The sequence below is a fragment of the Micromys minutus genome (assembly GCF_963924665.1).
Source record: "Micromys minutus genome assembly, chromosome: 23".
NCBI lineage: Eukaryota > Metazoa > Chordata > Mammalia > Rodentia > Muridae > Micromys > Micromys minutus.
In genome coordinates this window covers 30158729-30186629 of record NC_137958.1, presented here as the reverse complement: position 1 = coordinate 30186629, position 27901 = coordinate 30158729, and positions in this window count along the sequence as shown.

Here is a 27901-nt window from a genome sequence, read left to right as displayed (position 1 = left end):
AGTAATTTGTTCTGTTATAAAATCACTATGGCTTCTTTACCTTGCTTCTGATTATTTGCAAGTCATTTGATTCTTGGTTTGTATGTCTCTATCAGTGAGAAGTTTCTTGTAGATAGCAGTTGAATCCCGATTTTTTAAGGTTTTTTATTAATTAATTTATTTTATAAAATATTATAGCTCACAAAATTTGTTACATAATAATATAGAATGAATACTCATTTTTTTCCTTTTTCCTTTTCTATTTTTTTCTAAGAAGGACTGAGGCATCCACATTTTGGCCTTCCTTCTTTTTGAGCTTCATACAGTCTGAGAGTTGTTTCTGGGGTGTTCAGAGCTTTCTGGGGCTAGTATCCAATTACCAGTGACTGTATATCATGTGTGTTCTTTTGTGACTGGGTTACCTCACTCAGAATAATATTCTATAGTTACATCCATTTGCCTAGGAATTTTGTAAAGTCATTGTTTCTAATAGCTGAGTGGTACTCCATTGTGAAAAATTACTGATTTTTAACTGAATGATTTAGTCTGTTTTTCAATTTCAAGGTTAATATTGTGAACAGTTAGAATTATTGTTAAGAGTTATTTACTAAGTCCCATAACTTCTTTTTTTGTTTCCTTGGTAACTTGTGTAGCTCTTTTTCTCTTCCTTGGCTCAAGACTTTTCTCCTATCATAGTCATAATTAGTTTAATTCATTAAATTCATTCTTTGCTGAGTTTCTGTGTTTATGATTATCTTTCTACTTCATCTATGTGTAAGATTTTTTCAGTGTCTTCAGCATTGTCTTTTAGTATATTTGACTTGCTTTAATGCATGTTTACCTTGGAGTATCTTTATTTCCCCCATCACTTTTAAAAGATAACTTTATTGGCTGTAAGAACGCTCGGTTTGCAAGTATTCGTCCCCGAGATAGACATGTATTTTTTTCTATGTTGTTCTGGCTTTCAGTTCTGTTCTTGTTATTATTGGTTTTACTGGAATATCTATTGTTATTCTAATAAGGCTTCATTATTACACTTGATATTGTTTCTGCTCAGAGCCCTGAGCTTGGGAACTGGTGTTTCAAGAAGAGGCTCTTGTCTGCTTGAGATTAGAATCACCTACACTGTGTGCTTGGATAGTCACTTTTCCCCCTTTGTTCAGGAAGGTTTTTTCTACAATTTTATTGAATATGTTTTCTATGCATTAGTTTGTATTTCAGATCAGCCTCAGTTTGTATTTCTCCTATGTGGATTCTTAGGTTTTGTTCTCTGATCACTCCCATAGATATTAAAAGTTATAGTTACATTTCCTCAATTTGTTTCAACTCCTGATATTCTTCTTTTTACTTTGTCTTTATTATTGGTGAGGGCTTCCTAATTTTTTTATTTGAACTATTAAGTTTCTTATCTCTACTATCTCCACTGGGGGGATCAGAAACACCCCCAAAAAAATTAACACCCTGGTTCCATTTTTCAGGAATGCTGCTAACTTTCTTGCCCATTTCCTAAATTACTTTCATAGATTTTTGGTCCCAGAATCATACTTATTTTTATATTTCCTTCCTACCTGTTTTTCTAAGCACACTATACACACGGAAAAAGTAAAAATATGGCCTTGAGCATTGCAAAACTTTTAATAATTTTTAATAAATGTTAAATAACATTTAATTAATAAATGATATTAATATTGATTGCATATTCTGACAACAGAATTAGAGACAAAACCCAAATGGAATAAAATCCTAGAGTCTGATACTGTTCTTCTCTTCATGAGAGATACAAGTATTGTAGAAAATGGGACAGTTTTGTGTATTGAGATTTAGAGATAAGTCTGACAAATATATTTAGTTTTCTAGGTGCATATCACAAATTACAATAAGCTGCAGTCTTACTATTATATAAATAAAATACATTCTAATACTTCTAGATAAAACTCACAGGTTACTAAAATACGTTAATGTTTAAATATATGCAGATTATTCAAGTTATGTATTGCTATTGATGTATAATTTAATTTTGTGATTTTGGAGAATATGTTTGTGTTTCAGAGAATATATTTCAGAGAATACATACATTTACTAGCAAATTAAGAAAAAATATATGCTTTCAGAATTAAAAACCTAATTCCTATTTCTAGTATAAATTCTTTCATGGAGATTTGCTTGCATGTTTTAAATCTGCTATAGCTTCCTTTTGTACTTAACAAAATTTTTTCATGTCTATGAAGAATTACTAAATAAAACTTGTTTTGTCATATTTTATCTAAATTACTGAGGTTTGGAAATTTGGGGTCAATTTTATTTCTCTTTCAGCACTTTAAGGATATTGTTCCACTGTTTTCCAACTCCAATATTTTTATTAAGAAATCTACAGTCTTTCGAATAAATTTCTCTCTAGAATGTTTTCTGCTTTATTTCTGATTAGCAAATTGTTTACTATGTTTTTAGAAATGGTCACATCTATATCTCTATTACTACATACTGCTTTACATTTTTATATATGTAAGATTATGTCTTTCATAAAACTTGAACATATCCCACCATTATATCTTCAAGTATTTTTGTTCTATTATCTCATCTCTACAAGGACTAACTTCTTTTTCCTACACAGGTCCTTGACAACTTCTGACACTTCTCCTCTCTCTACTTCTTATTTATAATTTTTTTTTAAATTGTACTTTATTTAACTTATTTAATTTGACTTTTGGTAAATTATTCTACATTCTCACTCATAAAATTCTCATAAAAATCCTTTTGAGTATATTACAGTACCATTTTAGCCGAAATAAAACTTGCAACACCTGTGTTGCCTTTGACGTAATGTGTCAATCAAAAACTGAAACCTAATTCTGTATACGCCAAATCAACTTGAATTGTACCTCATAGACTTGAAGTGTTACTGCATGTGTACTAAATTCTGTTACAGTTCTCTAAAGATTCTTGGTCTTTCTTCCAGGCAGTCTCAAACTCCACTGCCAACAACTTAAGAGTACAGAGTTTCAAATCTTAAACCAGGTTTTAGAGCCCTAAATACACCGGGGAGCTTCTTAGACAACTATAAAGGATTCACGGGCAAAGGAAGGTTTAGGAAGAGTTTCTTCTTAGAATATAAGTTTAAGACTCAGGTTTTCTTCTTCCAGTGTTTCCCATGTTCTTCAGAGACCCTTTAAATGCATTCTGGGCGTTGTTGCTTTTTAATCCACTCATGACGCTGTCTATGGGATGAACTGTACGAACGATAACAGGAGATTCAAGGGGAGGAGGTTAGTAAATAGTTGTAGAGTTCACAACAATACCTCCTGATATTTACTAAATTTTTACCTCACCAGCTCCCTCTTCTGTTTCTACAATAAAGTACAAGACCTCTATTAAGGGGTGTCCTTTCCTTTGTTTTGGTCCTCCAATAAGGTGTCTTTGAGGATACTTTTTTTTTCTTGGAAGCTTCCTGTCTATAGTTCCATTTTTCACTTCTTGTCAGTATTTCTCCAAAGAAGACCTCTTCTTCCAAGGTATTCTCTTCCCAGAAGCATGTTTTCCCAAGAATGGTGCTCCCGGAGAAACATACTTCCCATCCTTAAGACTGATCGTTATCTCGAAGCCAAGTGGTCTGATTGGTCTTGGACTGTCTTCTTTGTTTCCCCTTTGTTGGAATCATCTTTGGGATGGAACTCTGCTGTACTCTGTGCTCTGTCGCCAACTTTGTCCCCTTTCTGCGCATTACTTGCCCGAACCTCTATTTTTAATTTAACTCTAGGCATGACTTGAAAGATTTCAGATACTTATTTAAATAGGTAAACTGATGGTGAGAATAGGAAATAAAAGCTTGCCAGGCAGGTTTAGGGTATAAGATCCCAAGAATAATGGCTTTTCCTTGAATCAAAACTAGACATGTTCCACATCCGCAGTTGTGGTCTTGCCGAAGGTCAGACAAAGAAGGAACAAAGCTCAAAATCTTCGGTTTTCAGACCGTAGATGAGGCATGCGTTCTCCTTATTTCTCTTCTTAAGAATAATTTCTACTCACCTTATAACACGTCTTCCAAGGACACTCCAATGTGTGTGTGCGAGCGCGCGTGCACGCAAAATAAAGTCCTTAAAAAAAAAAACAACAACAACAACAAAACTGAAGTAAAATAATTATAAGAAAAACAAAACCAACCCTCTTTGGTCCCCAAATTTTCTGAACACGAACTCAGAGACCGTAGATACTGCAGCAGTTTTGTGGGAGCATCTAGCACACTAACTTGTGAGATTTTTCACACCAGAGTTGTGAAATAAAACCTCCAGAAACTCAAAATCACTGAAGTTCCCTCCAGGAATATAGATTTGTGCTGTACCTGAATTTGAAGTAAAACAAAATGTAATGTAGGTACAGGCTACAAGTAATATTTTAAAAACAGCTTTGGCTTTATTCAGAAAGATGTAGGGAAATGGATGTAATCGATGTATATAATTTAAATGATTTTTCTTTTATGGATTGAACTCCAAATATACTATCTTTGTCTGAGTGTTAAAATGTACTTTGTGCACACAATCATGAATGTTTGTGCACAAACACACACACACATACACATGCAATACACACATACCCCTTTATAAACTGAGGGCTATGTACTATTTTACTTATTAAAAGTGTTTAATATTAGATTAAATATCCTAGGGAAATTCCATGCCCTGTGTTGAGCACTGAGAAACAACTCACTTACACTGTATGCAGTTGTTGGTGTTTCTGTGAGCCTTTACCGTGAATGAATTTGAACCACGAATTAACAGAAAAACACATAAAGTAGTTGATTGCAGATTTCTTGAGATGGATTTCCAGAGGAATTCCAACTTGACAATGCCTAAATCTACGATAACCAATATTGTTTTAGAATTCCTCAGACATAATCTTGCTAATAGTTCCCAGCTTTGACTGTCTAGCTGCATTCCAACCACAGCAGAATGCTGCCACAACCCAGCTTTATTCAGGTGACCTGGTCCCTAAAGTGTCCTCATACAGTCACCCAGATGCCAAAGCCTTGCACAGTCTCTAGAAGATAGTTGAATTATAAGTTGTGTGATAAAAGATGATAATGTGGAGAGAAAAAAAGCTAAAAATATTGATAGTATACAAATGTAAAATCTCAAAAAAAAAAAAATGAGATAGCATAGAAATGTCGAAGAAAATATCCCCAAAACACATTTTAGTGATGCTCACCAGTGATTAAATTTTCACAACACGGAAATATTGTTACTAAGAGAAAATAATTGCCATTTTATTTATATGTTTATGTCTGCAAAACCAAATCCAAGTAGCTGAAAATACACACTTATGTACACTATACATGCGTTACTGTTGTCAAAACAAAGTTATTACACAGTGGTTTTAATACTAGTGGCTATCAGATTCAGTGGGTAACTGTGGACGGTTGTAGACTGCCATATTCCACAGCACATGAAAACAGATCCATGGACATCAGCAAAAGCAAGTGCAGATTATTAGAAAGTTACACTTCCAAGGTAGGAAGCACTGCAGCACAGAAAACGTCCAGGACTTCACTGCAGATGATACTGGGGTCTTATGTCCGCAGAGGTTGGATTTGGTTGAAACTTGTTTTTCCTCCGAGGCTAATCTCGCTGTCATTGCACCAGGCCCTGTGAAGTGTTCTCGACACTGAGCACGCCTCCGTCTTCCACACCAGATTGCTTTGTTTCAGAGTTACGGTGAGTAGCTCTCCCTGAGATGACAGCTATGGCATGTCCTAATACATCACAGACCAGTTCTGTAGAAAAGCAATGAATCCTAACAAATGGTATTCAAAGAAAAGATCAAGTGCATGTTTTTTAATCATGAAATTGAGTCAAGTAATAGTTTTTCTTTGTTCTGGGTTTTGATACTTTTACAGGATCTTTAATTAATTTGACTTGGAACCAGAATCTCTGGCATGGAACTTCATTATATGCCTTCCTTGGCCTTCCAAGTAGTAGAATGGCTGATACACACAGGCAAGTCCATTGGCCTTACTATTAGCTTCATTTTAAAGATGTTGCGCATGTACCCGACATTTGTATTTTAATTAGATGATGCAATGGTCACATTTATGAGGCCACCAAGCTTAAAATAATTCCGAGTATTACAATATAGAGAAGCATTGAGAAAATACAGAAAAATGTGGAACAGAGACTGGAGGAAAAGTCACCCAGAGACTGCCCCACCTGGGGATCCACCCTATATACAGATGCCAAACCCACACACTATTGCGGATGCCAAGAAGTTCTTGCTGAGAGGAGCCTGGTTTAGCTGTCCTCTGAGAGGTTCTGCCAGAGCCTGACAAATACAGAGGTGGATGCTCGTAGCCAACCATTGGACTGAGCACAGGGTCCCCAATGGAGGAGTTAGAAAAAGGACTGAAGGAGCTGAAGGAATTTGCAACCCCATAGGAAAAACAACAATATCAACGAACCAAACTCCCAATGCTCCCAGGGACTAAGCCACCAACAAAAGAGTACACATGAATGGACCTTTGGCTCCAGACACATATGTAGCAGTGGATGGCTTTGTCGGACATCAGTGGAAGGAGAGGTCCTTGGTCCTGGGAAGGCTCGATACCCCAGTGTAGGAGAATGCCAGGGCAGGGAGGCAGGAGTTAGTGGGGGAGCACTCTCACTGAAGCAGAGAGAGAGGAAATGCAATAGGGGTTTTGTGGAGGGCAAACAGGGAAAGAAGATATCATTTGAACTGTAATAAATAAAATATCCAATAAAAAAATTTTTAAAAAAGAATTGTAAACCGTGATGCACAGAGTACTTATCTTTGTCATGAATAGCTGACTCAAATTTTAGTATTAATTTTTCTACCAGATTTTAACAAGTTACAGAAGAAAACACATTATCTTATGAACAGGTCACATAAATGAAGCATTTGACAAAAAAAATAACATTCATTTAATTATTGATGAAAACCTCTTAGTATACTAGAAGCTGAGGGTTCGCTCCCTTAACTTGATAAGTAATATCAATAAAAGATATATGATAAACAGTTACACCCCCTAAGACCTTTAAAATTAGGCTATGGAGTCAGCCAAGCCTGATCCCTCTAGCCACTCTTGACAATTGTATTGACAGTCTGAGTCAACACAAAGAGAAATAATTTATAGTCTGTCCTGTATAGGATTGTATCATTTAAAAAATGGACACTTTGACTTTTTCCATTTCTATGTGTGTCCCTCTTATCTTGTCTTATTCCTTTTGTAAAGGTGCGGTGGGGGAGAACCTTCTTGGGGCAAAGGGGAGGAGAAATGGGATGAGAAACTGTAAAAGAGGGACTAGGAGGGGGCAATGACTGGAATGTAAACAAATAACATAATTAAAAAATTATCAGGAAAAAATTTTAAAGACTTCATGCATTGCATAACAAATTGTTTTGTTACTGTTTTCAGTGGGAATGGTCCGAGTTTTTATCTATTTAGCATGATACTGGTTATCGGTTTTTCTTACATAAGCTCTTAGGATATTAAGAAATCCCTACATCTCTAATCTCTCCAGGTCTTTTACCATGAAAGGGTGTTTGATTCTGTAAAACTCGATATCTGTATATATTGAGATGATCCTATAATTTCTGTCCTTGAGATCATTTGTGTGATCAATTACATGTATTAATTTGCACACTTTAAACCAAACGTGTGTGTTTGGAATGAAACCAACTTGGCCATGGTAAATGGTCTTTTTTGATGTGTTCCTAAATTTGGTTTGTAATAATCTTATTTAGATGTTAATCCCTTATCTATCTCGACATTTGTATTTCCTGACATGATGTTTGGCAAAATAGAGGTACAATATGGTCTGAATTAATGGCTTACAAGGGCCTGGCCTGAAAATAATTAAATAGAAAGAGTTTGTTAAGCTATGGCTACAGTGATTCATTAGAAAATTCTCAGATGTCCATCAGACTTACACCAGATGTCTGTGAAAGGGTTGGTACTATTCAGAAGAGTTATCCTTCAAAGAAAATGGTATGCGATTGTTGGGTTGATTGATGCAGTTCTCTACTTCTTGTCTTAGAGCTGAGGAAAGCCCTTCAGTATGCTTGAGGTCTCAAGGTTGCCTAGCAATAAAATTTAACCAACAGTATTGCTCATGTCTCTTCAAAGTGTTGGAGGAGCTTCTCATCTGGCCAAAAAAAGGTCTCTGATCTAAATGGTCTAAAATTTTAATACTTTTAAACAAAAATGAACAATATTTTAAAGAAATTCTAGCTGCAAGGTGGGCTCAAATTCCGGAATTTCTATGAGTAGAAATATTCTCCACACTACTCACCAAATAAAAGAGAAAATAATAATTTTTAATCAATTAATATATTGCAAGGAAAAAATTAAGCTCATTACAAGACAAAATTCCTGGGTAAGTTTTATACAATTTTTATAGTAACACATTTCTCTTGAAATAAAAATAACTGACACAGGATTATACTATTAAATTATTTAGTTTTAGTAATTTGATTAAAATGAGATTGCAATGAAATTAGTTAATGCTAGGAACTGGCTTAGCAGTTTTATGCAAATAAAAAAAATTAAAGAGACGTGTGACTAGCGCCTTGCCTTTGTGTAATGGAAAACTTCAGGGTTCATAATATTAAATGGGTGCTTGAATAGTTAGGCAATCAATACCTTTGGAGAAATGGACAATGACCAATAGTATATAGTACCACATTTATTGTATTTTTTAAAGTAATTTTTCTACAAATTCTTTGAGAATTTCATGCAACTTTGTCTCCTTTTTTTTTTTTTTTTTTTTTTTTTTTTTTTTTTTTTTTTTTTTGGTTTTTAACCCAGTGAGTTCAACTTGTACAGTTCAAATACTATTAGTTGTGGAACAATCCCTTTGAGGAATACTCACTATTTTATTTGAACATTTATTCATTCACTTGACAAATTCTATATATTATAGGTATAGCATTAAATCCCGGAACACATTGAGAAAACTAGGCAAGTCTGTGTTTTCTAAAATCACTAACCCTTCTCTGAGAGTCCAATTAGTTATTTTTTACTCTATAACAAATATCTATCTTCATGAGTTTATTATTCTGAAGCTATACTTCCTCTGTTCAAAATTCAACACACTGAATGCTCTATTGAATATGAATTATAATTCTTTAGGTATCCGGTCAATGAATGGTCAGTCTCCAATAGAAGATAAAAGGGCATCATATTGTAAATTAACTACTAAAGAAGCTTACCAATATATGAATTGTTCAACCAAGAAGCTGGTTTTGTTAGACAGCTTAAAAAATACCCCCACAAGCACATAAACTAAAGGGATATTTCATTTATGAGCTGATAGATCCCAAATAAGTGCTTAGAGAAATAGTTCCCTGCAAATCAAAAGGGGAGACTCAGGTTCTGTTGCCAGCAATCTTTTGTTTTTCATGTCTGAGGCATATGAAAGGCAAGCAATACCTCACTCTCTTGGCCCCAACCCTGTAAGAATTTCTTATTCCTCTATAGTTGTGTGTGTGTGTGTGTGTGTGTGTGTGTGTGTGTGTGTGTGGTGTGAGAGAGAGACAGAGAGACAGAGAGACAGACAGAGACGGACAGAAACAGACAGAGAGAGACTACATAAATATTTGGAAGTTCTCTGGTCTTCTTCATGTCAATAAGAATATTCTTTGGCTCCATATTCAAGTTGTAAATGTAGTTGGCTTCTGAAAAGCTAAGTCTACAACATAATTGTTTTCCTTTCACTTACTCTTCAAACCTCTCTATTTATTTATTTTTTTGCTTTCTAAAACTTCTCTGAAAATTTCGTAATAAAATATATTACTCATTATAATGAAATAGTAAAGACAAATTTTGTCCTTATATATTTAATTTCTTTTAAATATTAGCCTTTCTTACTACGTCCTCCACAAATCCTCTATTTTATTAACTCCTATAGTAATAACACATTCTCTTTTACAGCAGGAATAGAAATATGTATGTATGTATATATGTCTGTCTGTATGTATGTATGTATGTATGTGTGTGTGTATGTATGTATTTACATGCACACTTGATATTTAAGACTGAAGATTGGAAGAGGTTTGAGCAGAAGAATAGCTACTTCTGCCCTGTGATGAACAGAGGTAGAATCAGGCCATCACTTCTTTAGGATTGCAGTGCAAAGTAGACAAACACTTCTTCCCTCGTCATCTTTGAATTTGAAGCGATCCTGTATTCACATCCTTTTGCTCCTACAGGTAGTCAATTTGTACATAAAAATGCTGAATCTGTGATGAACTGATACTATCACAGTCTACATGTTAAGGAAAACAGCTTCAAATGATAGTGCCAATTACTCAAACAGGACTTTGATGCCTTGGCTTATCTAAAATCATAGTAACAAGACAATATTGCCCTCCATGTTTTTTAGAACTTTAATAGTTTAAAATACATTTTAGGAGGCACATTGAAAATAAAAAGTATTATATCTGGCTGGGGCATTTATAATTAGCAGAGGAGTTTCTTGCAATGTGTTAAAAATTCTTTTCTATAGTGTGTTTCCAGTAGGAAAAAGAAAGCACAAAATTTAAGGTCCTTAAAAGCCCTTGCTGGTATTAGAACCAGTAAACCACTAAGGCATAGCCAAGAGCCATGTTTAGTGAAACTAAACATGTTCCTTAGTAAAACACTTTTAAGAAAAGCAGTCTTCCACTCTATTTTCTAAAAATAATTTTGTTTATAATGCAGAAGATATTGTTGAAACAGGGAAACCTTATACCTTTACCTAGTCTATTGACCAGTCGATGTTTCTCACAATTGTAAAGGCTGGAGAGTTTTTCCAGTTGTATTGTTGGTGTTGATGTGTATTCAACATTAGGGTTAAAAAAATATTTAGACTTTCAAAAACTACAATTTGAATGCTTAAGTACTTATACTAGTCTGTGGTTGACTATGATACAAAAATCATCTTTTTCTTTTTCCCCTTTTATTGAAATTTTTTTTCTCATACAATATATTTAGATTATAGTTACCTCTCCATTCCTCAAAGTTCTTCCTCATCTTCCCCCCCCTTCCCCTCCAGATCTCTATTCTATTAGAAAAGCAAAAACATAAACAAATAAACATACAAAAAACCATGGGTTTCCAAGAGACAACAAACAAACAAACATGAAAAAATAAAATGTAATAAGATCAAAAAAACAACAACAACAAAAAACCCCCCAAAAAACCTATCATACCAAATTTAAATATGGCTACCTAAAAGGAGCAAAAGAGTCCCAAAAGCAGGCACAAGAGTCAGGGACCCATGTGTTCTCACAGTCAAGAGTTTTATAAAAACGTTAAGCTAATAGCTGTAATGTGCACACAGAGGACCTGGAGCAGACCCATGTAGATCCTCTGTCTGCTCAGGTTTTGTGGGCTCTTCTGTGCCTTGCTTAATTGATTCAGAGGGGAAAATCATTCCTTCTTAAACATTAGCATGGTGCTGAGCTACAATAATCTGAGTGTTAGAAATAATGTACGAATCGTTATTTAGCCCTAAAAAACCATTTAGACCATGATCTCCTTTTGTTCCTCAAGGTGTAAATTTCACAAACTCATACTGTGGCTTCCCTAGTCCCAGCCCCCTTCGGCCTCAGCTGTCTGCAGCTTGGAAAAAGATTTGACTGGAACATTCCCCTCTAGGTATCATGTTAATTAATGTCGTGCCACTGACAACTAGTTCTCCACAAGCTGTGCTACAGCTGCATTCTGGGGGGGGGATTGGAAAACAAAAACAAAACACGCACAAAAAAAAAAACATAACAACAACAGAAACTCAACCTCAATCTTAGTCCATAGACAACACTCTACAGTTTCAAAGTTTCTGAAATAATTTTATACTCTCTATATTCTGTATCATGTATAGCCACTGAAATGTTCTTCATTAGCTCATATAGTGATCAGACAAAAGTGTTCCTAAATACCTGAAAGGATTCTTTCAGAACTTCTTGTCAGGTTCTCTCTGTGTTTCTCTGTCTCTCTGTTTGTGTGTGTGTGTCTCAGTGTTTCTTTCTACCTCTGTCTCTCTGCCTTTGTCTCTCTGTCTCTGTCTCTCTCTCTCTCTGGTGGTGTGGGGGAAGGTGGGTATGAGTATGTGTGTGTGTGTGTGTGTGTGTGTGTGTGTGTGTGTGTGTGTGTAAAGTCTTGAATACCTAATACCTAAAAGGCTTTTTCAGAGTTTCTTATTAGGTTCTCTCTGTGTGTCCCTTTCTGTCTCTCTCTGTGTATGCATGTGTTTCATTATACCTTTCCATCTCTGTCTGTCTCTCTGCCTCTCTCTGTTTCTGTGTCTCTCTTTGTCTCTGTCTCTCTTTCCTGTGTGTATGTGTGTGTGTGTGTGTGTGTGTGTGTGTGTGTGTGTGTGTGTGTGTGTGTGTGCTCATGCGACTGTGCATGGTCCTTCAGTCAGGCAAACCTTTAACACTCAGCTAACAAGTCAGTAACTCTGTCTTAGCCTCATTTTCTCTTTGTACGGAACATTAGGGTGAGTCTAGGATGTGGTAAGACTCATTAATATTTCCTTAAGCAGGTACAGTGCTATACATACACATTTGTAATCAGATTTCCAGGAATACATGGTTTCCTTTCATAGTCTTTATAGGTCTTCTCGTCAATCCTTCTAAGCTTCTTGGCTACCCTTATGTTTTGCAAAATTTTACCCACTGTTTCAGGAGTATGATGTCAACATGGACTATGCTGTTATGAGGCAAGCAGCTCTTCAGAAGAGGTTGTTAGCACTCTAGCAAGCTTTTCATTCAAACTCTAAAGACAGGCTTATAAATGGGGTCAGTCTCCTGAATCATCAGATGCGGCAAGAACAATCTTCTGGTATTGGGGCTGTAAAGGACCTTCAGTGTACTTCCACCTTTTTCTGTGACTTATAGGAAGACAATTTTCACAGTGACATAGGCTATTGGTTTAGAAAGCCATTGTGAAATTTAGTAATTGAAGGCAAAAATAGAACAAACTAAGGCGCTCAGAAGCTTACTGTTTTGGGGAGGGACTCATCTGTGCTTTACTTTGTTTTGTCTTGTTTTTAATAACTTCCCCTGGATTGTTACAAGCCTTTGCCTGATCTTTAACATTCTGAAAAGATCAATTGTGACATGTTTTGCTGTCATTCTCGTTGCTTGTATGGATGAGAGGATTTCTGAAAGTCCTAATTTCTTTGTTTTCACCCAAGTTTCAATTGATTGTTATTTTAAGCTAAAATTTAATTTTGCTGTAATTTTTTCTAATTATTTATCAGAACTCAATTAAAATAAGATAATTCAACTTTTCATCAAGCTTCTTGATAAAGTTCTTCTTTCGAAATTGAACGAGATATATGTAAATACGCAGATTTTCATCTAGCCATACTATCTGAGGAGTCTTAACCTCGGTGTGGCACTGCCTTGTGATAGAAACTCATAATTCATCAGCATGTCATGGATCATCTCAACACACATCCTACAGTGACACAGCTGATACTAGTGGCAACTATATTCTCTTGCAGTGGTGCAGAAACTGGCTCAAATGTGTCTATAGCGGCATCTCTCAACCTGTGAGTCACAACTCCTTTGGGGATTGAATAAGCCTTTCAGATGGGCAACCCAAGATCATCAGAAAACACAGAAATTTACATTACTATTCTAACAGCAGCAAAATTATAGTTATAATGTGACAATGAAAATAATTTTATGACTGGGGGGGGTCACCACAACATAAGGAACTATGTTAAAGGGTCTCAGCATTAGGAAGGTTGAGAACAGCTAGTCTCTAACTATCAAAATAATAACAAAATTATAATAATACCAGGTTATTGATTATTCTTTTCTATTCTTCAATTCACTATGTCAATTGGAGTCTGAAAGAAATTTCAGCTAGGATTTTACTCGCCCCCAACACTCACCATCTGAGAGTAGATGCAGTCTATGCAGGATAGAGAAAGTATTCTAAACAAGTACAGGCAATGGAGCAAATATGCTGGCTCCACTGCTGTTTTGCCGTACTTTTGAGGACCTCTACATGTAGAGTCACAGGACCGTTTCATTACAGTTTGTCCATGGTGTTTGCCTGTCTTTTAACTTTAAGTCTTCAACAATTATAAACTTCACGAAATCTCTTCTATTCAGCATAGAATTGGAAGAGACGCCTTTCTCAGCAATGTTCACAATAAACATGATTTAAAATCAATCAAATTCATGCCTACTAATGGATAAGTGCAGAGTTCGTGTGTATGTGTGCACACAAGAATGTATGCATATGTGCATGCACATCCACTCACATATATGCAATGGCATGTGAACAAAATACTAACATGGACAAACCTAAAGGATATTAGGTACGTGAAATAAGCTAGGAACAGAAAGACAAAGAATTGCATGTCTAGACAATGGACCAGGTTCTTTCTCTTACAGTTTCCTGTATTGTTCTATAAAGTTCCGAAGAAAACTAAACAAGCCTTTTATAGGATCACCCAAGATCATCAGAAAACATGGATGTTTACATTGCCACTCATAACAGTAGCAGCCATGAATAGCAGAATTCTATTCAATTAGAACTAGCAGTAAATCAATAGATTCAGAACTAATTTTTTAAAAATAAAAATGCAGAATAGCTTGTCTTGTTTTTCCTTAAGGTAAGGTGTTCTGTAGGCCAGAAGGTTTTAAGCAAGCTATGTAGCCTAAACTTGAACTCCTGATCCTCCTGGTTCTACCTCTTCAGGTTCACAGGTTTACCTCACCACACCTGACTTCAGAGTAAGTTTTAATGGAACAAAATAGGAGTAGAGCATCTACTTTGAAATATTAGTGGTCTGCCGTTTTGTCTCTGCTGTTAATTGATTTTCTTATCATAGGGAACTCAAGTGGTGCTTTGCTTTTATTCTGAAGATGGTGTAACATGCCACAGAAAAATCTAAAGAGAATTCAATAATCACTGTGGCTTGAAAGTGTGAATATACAATTCTGTGCAGACAAGTTAAGCATTCGTAATGAATGCTGAAAGAGCTTCCTTCAAAAAACAGCCATCTGAACACTATGTCCTAAGGAACAGAACCAGGTCTAACTCTCATTTTAAATTGCAATCAATGAGGGGATGGTTGAAGCATGAGGAATTTTGTATTCATTATAAAGAATCTACGTCAATAACATCTTGACAAGATCTTCTTACAAACCAATTTGTAAAACTGGCTAATATATATTGATCAGTTCCTGGGAACATCAGTCCCAAGGAAGAAAACAATTTCTAATTTGAGTAAAATGTATTAATAAAGGGGTTAGTACCTGTGATACTATATCCATTGTATAATTCTCTGTTTTCTTACTTGGTTGCCTAAGACCTTAACATGAAGAGTGGGTACACTAAGTGGAGTTCAAAGGCTAGCAAATCCTTTTGACATGTAGGAAGTAGAAGTAAACTTTCACAAAAAATAGTACGCTTGGACAATTTTTATTCATGGGACTTGCTTACTTATGCTGAGTAACATAACATATTTGAGAGCCTACTGATGTCTTATTTAATGAGATCCCCGAGAAAGCTCTACCTACCTCTTACTGCAGACATTCTTGCTTGAAGGCAAAAATGGAGGTGAGAACACTGGTCATCAGTGCTCTGTGGGAAATGAGGAGATTCTGAATTGACAGAGCCCAACATGTCCCACTTTCCACCAGGGATCTGGTATCCCTAGGTTAGTCTGCAAGTGGCAGGACCAGAAAGAAAAGAAAGATGACATCTTTTTCAGTGAGCTTCTCTTTTGTCTTCTTCATGGAGATCTGTCATGAACATTAATTTATCTTACCTGACCTATATTTTGCCTATCTACAGATGACCTTGTACTCTGAAATACTCTTTCAGTGATCTGCATCAACATAGAATTGGCTTTCTATAGGGAAAGAGATTAGAGGGACAATGAAGGGGAGAAACTGAAATATTTATTCCTTCTTGTTCCATCTCTACTTACCCATGGATAGCTAGCACTCGAGTATCTCTGCGTGAGACTAGAAAGCAGATTATCCTCACTGCCATAATTCTCCCTAAACTCTGCTTAGAGCTCTTAACCCTCAACTCTTCATTTGCTATTCCTTTAATAGTGTTGACTCATTTCAGCTCTGTGACTATATTCTCTGAAGTCTCATCTTCACTTACTATTCCTGCTAAATATTTGACAGCAGCAGGTTTCTTAAAATCTGACCTTAGGACAGACATGTTACTGACATGGAGACAGTCCCTACTGGCCGAAAGGCGTTAGGCATGTTATCTAAAGGAGAAAAGTCAATCTGCATGTGACCCATGCAAAATATAATAACCATAGGCTTTTCAAGAAGTACCCACCGATGCAATAGTTGTATGAACATCATGAGAGTAACCACTTTCTGGTTGAAGTACCACACTAAATAATGAAAGTCATACAAGACACTATTGTGAAACCAAGAACTTGTGACCAAGGCAGAGGCTCTAGAGAAAAGTCTACTACGATGTTGTTGTTGTTGTTGTTGTTAAATGGCTATAGTATTCAAACAAATCTTAATGACTTATTATTCTACCCATAGATTCATGCATCTCTCAACCCTCATTATAGAAGCTTCCATCTTAAACAATTAACTCATCATCAACACAAAAACCCAAAACTGGTCGTAGTGCAAAGAATGAAAAATGATAGAATGTAGAGTCCTAAATGGAACAAATGTATCAAATTCCCTCTTCTCTAGACTCATGGACCATTGTGGAAAAATAAGTGGAAAGAGAAAAGTCAGAGGTAGAGGATAACTGCACAGTGTTGGTATCTTCTGTGTACTGCAGGGCAGCTGCAACTACACATTTATGGCAATTATGACACTGCACTTAGCAACCCTACAAACCAGATCAAATGTCAACATGGAACAGTGAGGTAGGCTCTAAGTCCCATCCTTAGCCAAGAAGTATTGGCAATTAATAGCTCTCAGAAGAGGGACTTACATCACCTGTAAGTCAACCTTACTAAAGACCACACACCCAAAAAGTATATGTATAACAAATTGGATGTGATGGGCATAAACTATAAAAGACAGACACAGTGATGGTTGCACAGGGAAGAGGGGTCTAGGAAGAAGTGAGGGTGAGTAAACAAAATTAGAACGTGTTACACAAAGTAATTTTAGAAACAAATTTTTAACTTAAAAATATTGGCTGGAATGGCTTGTTTATTGGGTAAGTTAATAAACAATATTAAGACTGGAGATAAAGGGGGGATATGAGCAATATGTATCATACTGTGGTATAACACTTATCAACAATGTCAACTAGTAGAATTAAATTTTTTAAAAAGCTTATTAGAAATTATAGTATCTAGGAATGGTCGGGAGGCCCTGGAGGAAGCAGGCAGTGTCCAGGTCCTGCTTTCTTCCTGAGTGACGTTGACCAGGCCCTCCTGTCTTTCAGGCATGCTGTGATGACATCATAGCTCCATGTGCAGACAGAGACCCTCACTCTCCATTCCCAGCTACCATTCCTCACTGGGGGGACCCAGTTCCCTGGGGATGGGGAACCTGGGGTATCTTCTCTGCCTCCATCTAGAGTATTCTAGGTTATTTTTGTACAAGTGCATTCATGGTAGGGGAGCCCTGACAGAAATGGGGCAAACATGAAGTTGTTTCCCTAAACCCTCCCTCCAGCTGCCATTAGCCCAGCTCTAGAGAGGCCAGGCATCTCTTTCTACCCTCCAGCAGGAGAGCACTCCCAGATGCCCAAAGGAGCCTCTGGGGCTGAGGAAAAGGTACCTTAGCCACACCAGGGCTTTCAAGTCTTTGTCTGGAGATGCTGAGGCCTTTGGGGAGAAGTATCTTCCCTTAAGTTTGAGATGAGACTGGATTCTGTCCCTTGTTTAAGCCCTTTATTAAGGGCAGGACTGGGTGGGGTGTGGGTAACCCCTATTTTACCATAGCCTGCAAGGGAAGGACTTCTAGAAAGAGACTGTGGACTGGGGTGTGGGGGAGACTGGCCAGAAGTGAGACGTTGCACACAAAGGTAATTGGGTTGTGGTGGGCAGTGACAACCCCACATCTGGTTTTGTAATGATTTATACAGAAATAAACACACCTTAGCTCCCTCTCCCTAAAAAAAATAGTATCCTTAGAATGTGTCAAGCATGACAGTAACATTTTCAGCCTGACAGATAATACGCCTACTTTATTATTGGCCTAGAGATAATGCAAAGAGGGAAAAAAACGGGACATCTAATTTCTCAGTCCATGACTTGGGGAGGGAAATCAGAAAGGTTCCAAGGAATCTTTAACTCAAATTATTATTTTCAACAGCCAGGAAATTTATACCTGTCAATCAGTCACATGTAGCTTATGATACTGCTGTAATTTTTCTGTTCCTACATTACTAATATTAACATGTCCAAGTCTCTTATGTTAAGATAGTGCCTTGCTCCTGTGGGCTTAGAAACTTGGTGGGGAGTGGGTCATAAACAGCTAGAGTAGATAGACAAGGATGAGAATATTTTCAGTATTCCTGGTGTTTTTCCTTATCTATACTGAACTACAATTTCCATTATAATCTTAACAGGGAGAGATAATCACTACTTGTGGAACCATATGAATCATTAGTTGATTTCTAATTAATGATAGTGTTCCTAGGAATGAAACTGGTAAGCAGGTGTTGGTAGCAACATAAAATTAAAAATTCCTGCTCTAAGTTCGAGAAAAAAAAAATCTCACTTTTATAGTCTTCTATTCTGTTCACAGTTGCAACTAACACAATGCTGGAACTGGAAATCCCCAGTGGAGATGAATCCTGCAAAATCAATCTTCCAGTTCTTCTCTTGGGACCCGTGTCTTTATATTTCATTGTTTCTGATCCCTGAAGAAAGACACATGCCCTGGTCTTCTGAGGAGAACTGAATAGTAACTGTTTAATATTAATCTCTGAGATTCTGACTCATAATTGAGATGCCTCATTTAAGGGGGTTTTTGCTGTTCAGATGACAAATTGATTTGATAAAAAAGATTACATATATATATATATATATATATATATATATATATATATATATATAAACAAGAATAAAAATAATCCTAGGAAAATTAATCTTAAAATTTCTATGTACTTTGCAATATTTAAAGTCTTAACAGAGACATCTTTCCAGTAGCATATTAGTAAGACTCTGATGTAAATACTTACATATAAATCATTTTTCTTGCACTATTAATTTTTTAAAAAAATCAAAAACAGCTTAAAAAACAGTGTATCATTTCTGTTTTCACATGCTGTGCCGTTCTTGTTGTTATATGGCATTATTTATTCCAGGAAATATTGATTATTTTGAAATCCTATACCTGAGCTTCCTATCTAGTACATAATCTTGCGTAGTCTGAAAGTATATGATCTTCCCATCCAGTCTGCCTGCAGCTCCTCTGTCAATGGTGGAGACTTATCTGATGGATTATTTTGTGCTGAGGCTATTTCCTTGGTAACTCTGATGACTTGATAAATCTTTAAATGCCTTGTAATAGATTTAATTTTGTTCTAATTTGTTTCGGAGCATTCTACTTTCTGCAAGCGAACCCTGACTAAAACAACAATAAATTTATGATTTATGGGTTCACAATATAAAATATTCCACGATTATAAAAGCAGTGCTGTTAAATAACACGTATAAAAAAAGCTGTGCTGCTTTTATTTGAAATTTGTAATATATATGTATATATACATATATATGTATATATATGCTAAAGCCATTTTGACAGAATAATGAAGCTGTCATATTTTGTAAAAGATGTTATAGCTTTTTAATTCTCAGAGCCTAAGAATGAATGGGGACTTTGCCAAGGGAGAATGAGGTTTCATGCTGAGGAGCACAAGAGGTTAAATGCTTTCTTTTAGTTAATAAGTCAACCGCTCTGAATGCTTGGGATCTTAAAATGTCTAAACCACAATGTGTGGGGAATTTTAAAGCGCAGGTTTACATGATGGAAATATTGAGACGGGCATTACTGTGGAAGAAACATTAACTGACTCTCTTAATTCTGAAAGTCAGCCCTGAGCTCTGTCAAGCCAGTTTGATAAATAAACTATCCCTGAAGAACTGACGGCAACCGAGGCACGGATGATTTGACCAGACGAGCGCAAACTGTAAAATAAATAATGTACAAATCTTATTTTCTGGGACCCTTCAGGCCAAGTATGCCTCCTTTGTAAATGTCAATACAAAACATGTAAATAGTGGCATTTAAACTATTTTTTAAAAATAATAAAAATAACTCTCCCCTTTAAGGTTGAAAGATTTTTTCTTGACTATCAATACACAGTTAGCAATGTTATTGATAAAGACTCCATTAAATTTCTTCAGGGCTACTATGAGTAAAGCTGATAGTAATATACACTAACACTTAATGAATCCTTAACCTCTTCCTCTGTGAAGAGCCTGAAACATTTTAAATATCCTTGATAAGTTAGAAAGGTAAAAACCTCTCTGGTTGACCAGCATTGGATGTTTGCAAGCTCTCCTGAAGGCCACTGAAGTAAACAGGGATTGGATTCTGCATTTGGAAGGACATCTGCCCATCTGAACTACCATTTGTACTTCTTAAGTAGCTCTGCAGTGATTGGGTGATAGATCTCATAACGTGTGTGGGTTTCACGTGCATACAGCCAGCCCTGAGCTAAGTTTTCAACAAAGTGTCTTGTATCATGTCTTCCCTTCTAAAGCTGCCTTTTTCTGCCTATCAGAAGTTCTCATAAAAGTCTTTCTCCTGCTAAGGCTCCATGCTCTTAAACATTGAGCATTATTACCTTGAATAGATGCCATAATTACTGTTTTCTCAAGACATTATAGAAGTAATAGTGAAAAAAATCTATTGTCTTCTTCTATCCAAGATCACTGCCCTTTTAACTTGTGCATGCTCAGCAGAGAATCTGGGAGTCAGTTTTAGAAGCTGACTCATACTGTGCTGAACAGCTGAGATCCTCTGACTTCATGACATCATTTGGACAATGGATAACAGCACAGCCATAGGAGCTACGAGAAAGGCAAGGCAAGCACTCGATGCAAGTACTGTGTCTCATGTGAAAATGACAATATCCTCATAGGAGGGTCTTCTTATAAGCATTACCAGCTACTTGAGTCAGCCCAGTGAATGGTCTCCCTCTTCTTTACTGGGAAAACAGTAACTTTATTTATTTTTTTTACTGAGAGCCGTGCATATCTCAGATATGTCTTTCCTTTTCTACCTGGGAAGTCTTGGCTAGCTAAGTCTAAGAATCAGAGAATGTCTAAACAATCATATAATCCTGCATTAACATAACATCACCCTACAGGACCCACTGGTCCATCAACATTTGTATTAGCTAGTTGTCCCTGAGTGACAGGGGTTGGTAATACCTTTGAGAGAGACAACTGAAGTATCCTCAATGGAGGTTACTTTCAGAGGCTAGTGTAGTTAGGAGAAACATACTTCTACCTGGAACCCAGAAGATGTCAGTGAGAGTAACTATTCTCCTACATATAAGTTTTATTTTCTATCCAAATAAATTTAAGACACCCCTCTGCTAAGCTCCTTTGCTTCTTAGGGACCATGGGAAGCAGAATGAGGAAGGGGTCCTTTACTCGGTCTTGCAGTAAAGCTGTGATTTGCTACTTTGTCGTTCATTGTTCCTTGAAACCTCTGTCTAACTTAAGGAAAGAAGTATATAGTAAACTTTAAGGATTTCTTGAGATAGAAAATACATTCTGAAATTTGTATGGCAACAAAGTAGGTTGCACCTTTGAGCTATGGGTCTCTGTCTCTCCATCAGTCCAACAGAAGCACTGGCTGAGCTTGAGAGAGATCTAGGTGTTGCTGAGGAAGAAGAGGATGGGTATCAATTATGGATTCAAAGGAAGCAGTAACTTTTCTCTCCACTCACTTGTTTTAACCACATACTCACTATTGCTTTAGACAGGATAACAAAAGGGCAGAAGCACTGGAACACAGAAACGTGCTTGAATCTGTTTCAGAGTGCGGATGCACCATCTAATTCTGTACTGTCACCTCAGTGGACGCCAGCTCACACCCAAACCTTTCCCTTTGGAAATGCTTCTTGTGAAAATTGTCTCAATTCTATTTCCTTCTGTTCTACCAGCTGCTTCTTTGGCCCTGGATAGTCTGGTAGCACTTGACCACTTCCATTTTTGTGGAGTTTCAAACTTAATGACTCTTCTACTGGCATAAGTCTGTTCCAAGGTGATACTAGCCTTAGCAGCTATGGCACTATTTAGTAAGGATGTTCCAATACTTTATTTTGGGAAGTTCTACCTTACACCAGAGAGTCTAATTACCCTTCTAAATGCCAAAGTCAAATGTTTCACATAAAATCTGAACATCGGAGGACATAACATAACAACCAAAAAAGCTTCTATAAGTATTTGATTAACTTTTAGAGAATGTATCTTGTACCTGATTTGGTGTTGAGTTCCCCTGGAAATAGGAAATAATAGCAACAAAGTTCACTGCATTTTTTTTTTCTGTAGAAACCTCCAGAAATCCTCTTTTCTCAGATTTTCCCATGCAATCATTATTTTGTGAGTTAATAATAGAGAACTGGACCAATGTGCATAAGTAAAAGGTTGGAGAATAAATTATAGCAATGGGGGGGGCGAAAACTCAACTTTTAACCTTCAATCTGCTCCATTAACAGTTTGCCCTCCAGTAACACAGATCAGCAACACCTTCTGCAGAGGGTGGACTTTCATGGTAATTAGCTAGAGCAAACCTTACTTCTGAAAAGCAACTTGCGTTGAACGTAACACAAGTCACATTGTCTTTGCTGATAAAATGCTCCAAGGTGTATCTACTTCGTTCTACTGGAAATTGTAGCCCGTTTGACAGTGTATTTCCCTACTGCTCTTTTATTTTGGTTTCTTTACTTTTTGAGACATTCGTTGTTTTTCAATGTAAGGTTTGTGTGACACTCTAAGTTTCTTACTTATTATGAATTATCCTATCATTGTAGCTTGTGGGCAGTACAAAGCAAAAAACTGAAAATTCTGAGATTTATTCACAAAACAGTGACACTATCAAACAATTTCCTATAATACATAGACAACTGCCTTACTATATCCTAAATGGGAGGGAGTATGACGTTTTCCTTCTGCTACAGTTGAAGTTAGAATATTTTTACTGGCTCCTATACTGCTGTTTACTCCATAGCTGGTGGTAACTGGCTGAGGGACCTTCTGGGGATGGGGTGTAAACATGCAGATGTTTGTGAATTACCAGCACAGTTAAATATATCCTCCACAAACTTGTATGTATCAAGTATTTTTATCACAGTGATACAAAATAACCCAAACAATGCTCTACAGCTTAAACATCAAGAAAAATTAATATTAATAATGTTTAATGTTAAGTCACTTGAGAGTAAAATATGTCGTCTATTTCTTCGTTTGCAAAGCTTGTCCATCCTGGTTGCAGGTAGCATTTCTTACCAGTAGAACGTTCACATTCAAGTGCAGTTTATTGATCGGATTGTGGTTATTATACTAACACTTATTTTGTCTGCCATCTGAACTGTCCTTTTGTCATCTGACTCAAAGTTCTTCACTGCAATTCATTTTAACATTGAGGCATCTAAACTGGGGTCATTTCTCTTCAGTCTCAATTTTGAACAGCATCATAGCTTTAAAATATAAAAACATATAGTTGTGAATAACATGATCTAGTTTTTACTAGAATGTGGCTTATTTCGAATGTGATGCTTCTTCATCATTAGATTCAAATTTTTATCTTTGAGCCAGTAAGTGACCCATGTAAAATTGTGTTCTTTCAAGGTGCTACTTTCACAGGCATATAATATTGATATTCTTTTATTTTGTGCTATAAGGTTTGCTTTCATATATTTATATTTTCATATCATATTTATATATTTCATATATTTATATATTCATATTTATAATATTTCACATTTATTTTTTCAAATGCTAATCTAAATTGCTAAATTGATTTCTATATTATATTTTTACATATGCACATTTAATTTATGTATTTACATTTCAAATGTTGTCCCCCTTTCCAGTCCCCCCTCCACACACACCTCACCACATCATCCCTCCACTTGCCTCTAAGAGCATGCTCTCCCACCTACACACCCACTCCTTCCTCACACTTCTAGTATCCTCCTACACTGGAGCATCAAGCCTCCACGGGATGAAGGGCTTCCCCTCCCATTGAAGCCATATAAGTCTATCCTCTGCTACATATGTAGTGAAAGCCATAAACCAACTCATGTATACTCTTTGGTTGGTGCTTTAGTCCCTAGGAACTCGGAGGGATCTGTGTAGTTGATAATATTGTTCTTCCTATGGGGATGCAAACCCATTCAACTGCTTCAGTCCTTTCCCCAACTCTTCCATTGGGGTGTCCAGGCTCAGTCTGATGGTGGTTGGCTGTAAAAATCTGCATCTGTATAAGTCAGGGGCTGACAGAGCCTCTCAGAGGACAGCCATACCAAGCTTAATATTATCAGATGGAGAAAAATGATAAAACACATATGTTCAAAATATTAACCATTTATAAACCTTGGCAGTTTATACACAGAAGTGTTTATGAAGCTTTAACCTTTGTTTGCAGGTTTAGATTTATAATAGAAGTTTTTCATTTTAATTTTTAACTGCTACAGAAAACATTGTTAGGAAGCCAGGCAATGTATCATACATGTACTGCACAATGCTTTTATTGAATGATGTTTTAAATAGGTTAAACACATGTATCCTGTAAAAAAAAATTATTATTTATTTATGTTCAAAGTTGAATTTCAAGACTATTTTCGACATAAAATTACAGTCCATAATCTGATACATACAATATCAAATATTAACTAGTAACTAGATGATGATGCGATTTCTCTACAATCTTCTCTACACTGCATCACTGCTTAAATGGACAGTATATCCATGTTAAACATTTTATCTGCTTAGTAATAACACGTTTTAGATATCCTATTAAAGTATTGTACAGAAAATCAATGGTTAGTGATTCTCTCAGTAACGTTGTTTAGAGAAACCAGGTTGAGGTGTTAGGGGTCAACATGGGCTCCAGCCTGTTCTATTGTCTCGTCAGCTCGTAAGCTTGTAACTATGAGGCTTATGAAGTCTGCTTAGCTCTGATTGTTTGTACACTTAGAACTTCATATGGTTTTCTGTATTTTCTTCAAATCTCTGATGTACTATATTTGAAACAAATATTTAAATGCCTTTAAAACATTTATTTAAAATAGACAAAAATACCCTAGAGCAATTTAAGTGTGTTACTTCTATAAATAATTAAAGGCACAGTGCTGATTGGTCATCTCTGGTTTAAAAATAAAAAAAAGTGTAATAGTCAACGAAGAGGTGATTAATGGATGAGTCAAAGCAGTGTAACGTTCAGAGAGGATTAAAAACATACCTGATGTGCTAGAAATGTTGAGTTATATATTATTTGTGAAAAATTTTATCAAGAAAATAGCACTGTGTGCTGTGGCTAATTTGAAACCGAATTAGTAACTTTTTTACAAGCATGTTATTCTTCGTTTTTAGAGAAGTAAATCTTATTTTGTACATGAGAAGAATAGAACTTAATAAGGAACTCTCACCATACACAAAATTCATATCAGAGTGGATCAAACACTTTAATCAAAGACTTAAAACTTTGGCTCTACAAAGAATAAGTCTTGAACTTGGTATTGGCAAAGGAGTTTCTAAAAAGTTCTATAAGCTCATGATGTAATCCTAGAAATTGGCAAATCTGATTGAATCAACCTAAAATTCTCTTACATAACAAAGCAAACAGTAATAATACAGCCCTCAGAGAGGCAGAACATCATTTTTAACTGTTCATCTAACCTGACGTTGATGTCTAAAATACACAAATAGCCTCAAAATGTTTCCATCAAAGGGACAAATAATCAAATCAATAAGTAGAAAACAGAAAAGACTCTTTGAATGAAGAAACGCAATGTCCAGTGGTTACATGGAGAAAATATTCAGCATCTTTAGGCACTAGGGTAATGTAAATCAACATTACATTGAGACTGAATACCAGTCTGGTCAGAATGATTATGATAACAAAGGAAAGCGCATGCTCACAGTGCAGAGCTTAGAGGAAGCAGCGGGTAAGCACTGATGGTAGGGATGCAAATTTGTGCAATCAGTTTTATCATTCCTCAAAATATAAAAATGCCATATGACGATCCAAGCATACCTCTTCTGAGTATGCGCCTGAAGTAACAGAAAATACGGTAGCTATACCAGCATCCAAATGTTCATTACAGGGTATTTTTATTATCCAATTTATAAACTCATGGTACTGGTTTACTGGAGTGATTAATCCTGATTGTGAACTTGAAGAGGCAAAGAATCACCTTGGAGAGAGAACACATGGGCCTGTCTGTAAGGGGCTTCCAAATTAGGTTTGGTGAGACAGGAATATCCATCCTCAAAATGGCTGGTGCCATTCTGTGAACTACGGTACAGGCTAAATGGAAGGGAAGAGAGAGCCAAGTGTGAGCTCTCACATCTCTGCTTCTTGAGTATTGGTTCTATGTAACCACATGCATTGTGTCCCTGGCACATGCCCTGTGCCTTCCTCATTGCATCCTTTGCTGTGATGGGGGAAATCTTCAATGTATGGACCCTCAAACTGTGAACTGAAATGATTCTTCTTTAAGTTGTATTTAATAAATGAGAAAATAAATTTTGTGTATTATTTAATGTGTATGAACGCATTGTCCCTGTGTTTGTTTCTTTGTGTCTACCATGCATACCCGGCGCCTACCCCCCCCAAAAAAAAATGGTTTCAGGTCCCCTGAAAACTGGAGTTAAAGACAGTTGTAAGCTGCTTGGAATTGAACCTAGGTCCTTTGGAAGAGCAACCACCATTCCGTTTTTGGTAAGGTTTATTTTATTTATATGAGTACGGTGTAGCTGTCAGAGACACTAGAAAAGGACATTGGGTCCCATTAAAGATGGTTGTGAGCCACCATATGGTTGCTGGGAATTGAACTCAGGACCTGTAGAAGAGCAGTCAGTGCTCTTAGCCTCTGCGTCATCTCTCCAGCTTTATAACCAGCATTCTTAGCCACCAAGCAGTTACTCTGGCCGTCCTTAAGTTAGTTAGTTAGACATTTGGTCATAGCAACAAGAAAAATAAGATATTTTGTATCAAGAAATGGGGCAAAGGTTTTCATAAACCTGACCATGTGTTTTGTTGTCACAGATATCATTTGTGTGGAGACTGTGAAAGACTTTAAAATTGGAGTGGGGAAATCCTTAGAACATTGTACATGGTGAAAGTAGTGCTGGTTTGCTACTCTGGTTGCATCTCAGCAGACTAGAATGCTGACACACATGCAGATGATGGCCTTGTGACTCTTTGAAGAACTAGACAAGAGGCAGTTCAGTTTATTTTGTCAAAAGAGAAAATCCAGATGCATAATATCTGAGATCTAAGGACTTGAATGAGACAGAAGCAAAAAGTAACTAATCTGTTTGGTAGAGAAATTACCAAGACATGTGGCACACACACTGCCCCATAGTTATACTTAGTGTGCTCAATGAAAGGCACATTGAGAAAACAAAAGAGAGAGCAGAATTATATGAAAAGGTGTCCATATTGCAGGGAAGAGGGTATACATTTAAAGTCAGGGAAAACAGGATTAAACAGGATTAAAGGAAACCTGGCATTCTGCACTGAACAGAAGAAAAGGTGTCTGAAAGCACGAACTCATTTGAAAAGAGAAAATCCAAATTGAGAGTGCACAGGGCGACCTGCTATAATAAACTTCCTGAGGATCTGTTCCCTCAAATTCAGCACACAGAAGACGGTGTGTTGTGCTTCAAGGGGCACTGAGAGGCAGGCTCCATCCTAAACTGGCATAAGAACTTGGCAACAGCATTAATCTGACATTGGTGTGCTGTCATGAAATATCCAAGACCAAGTT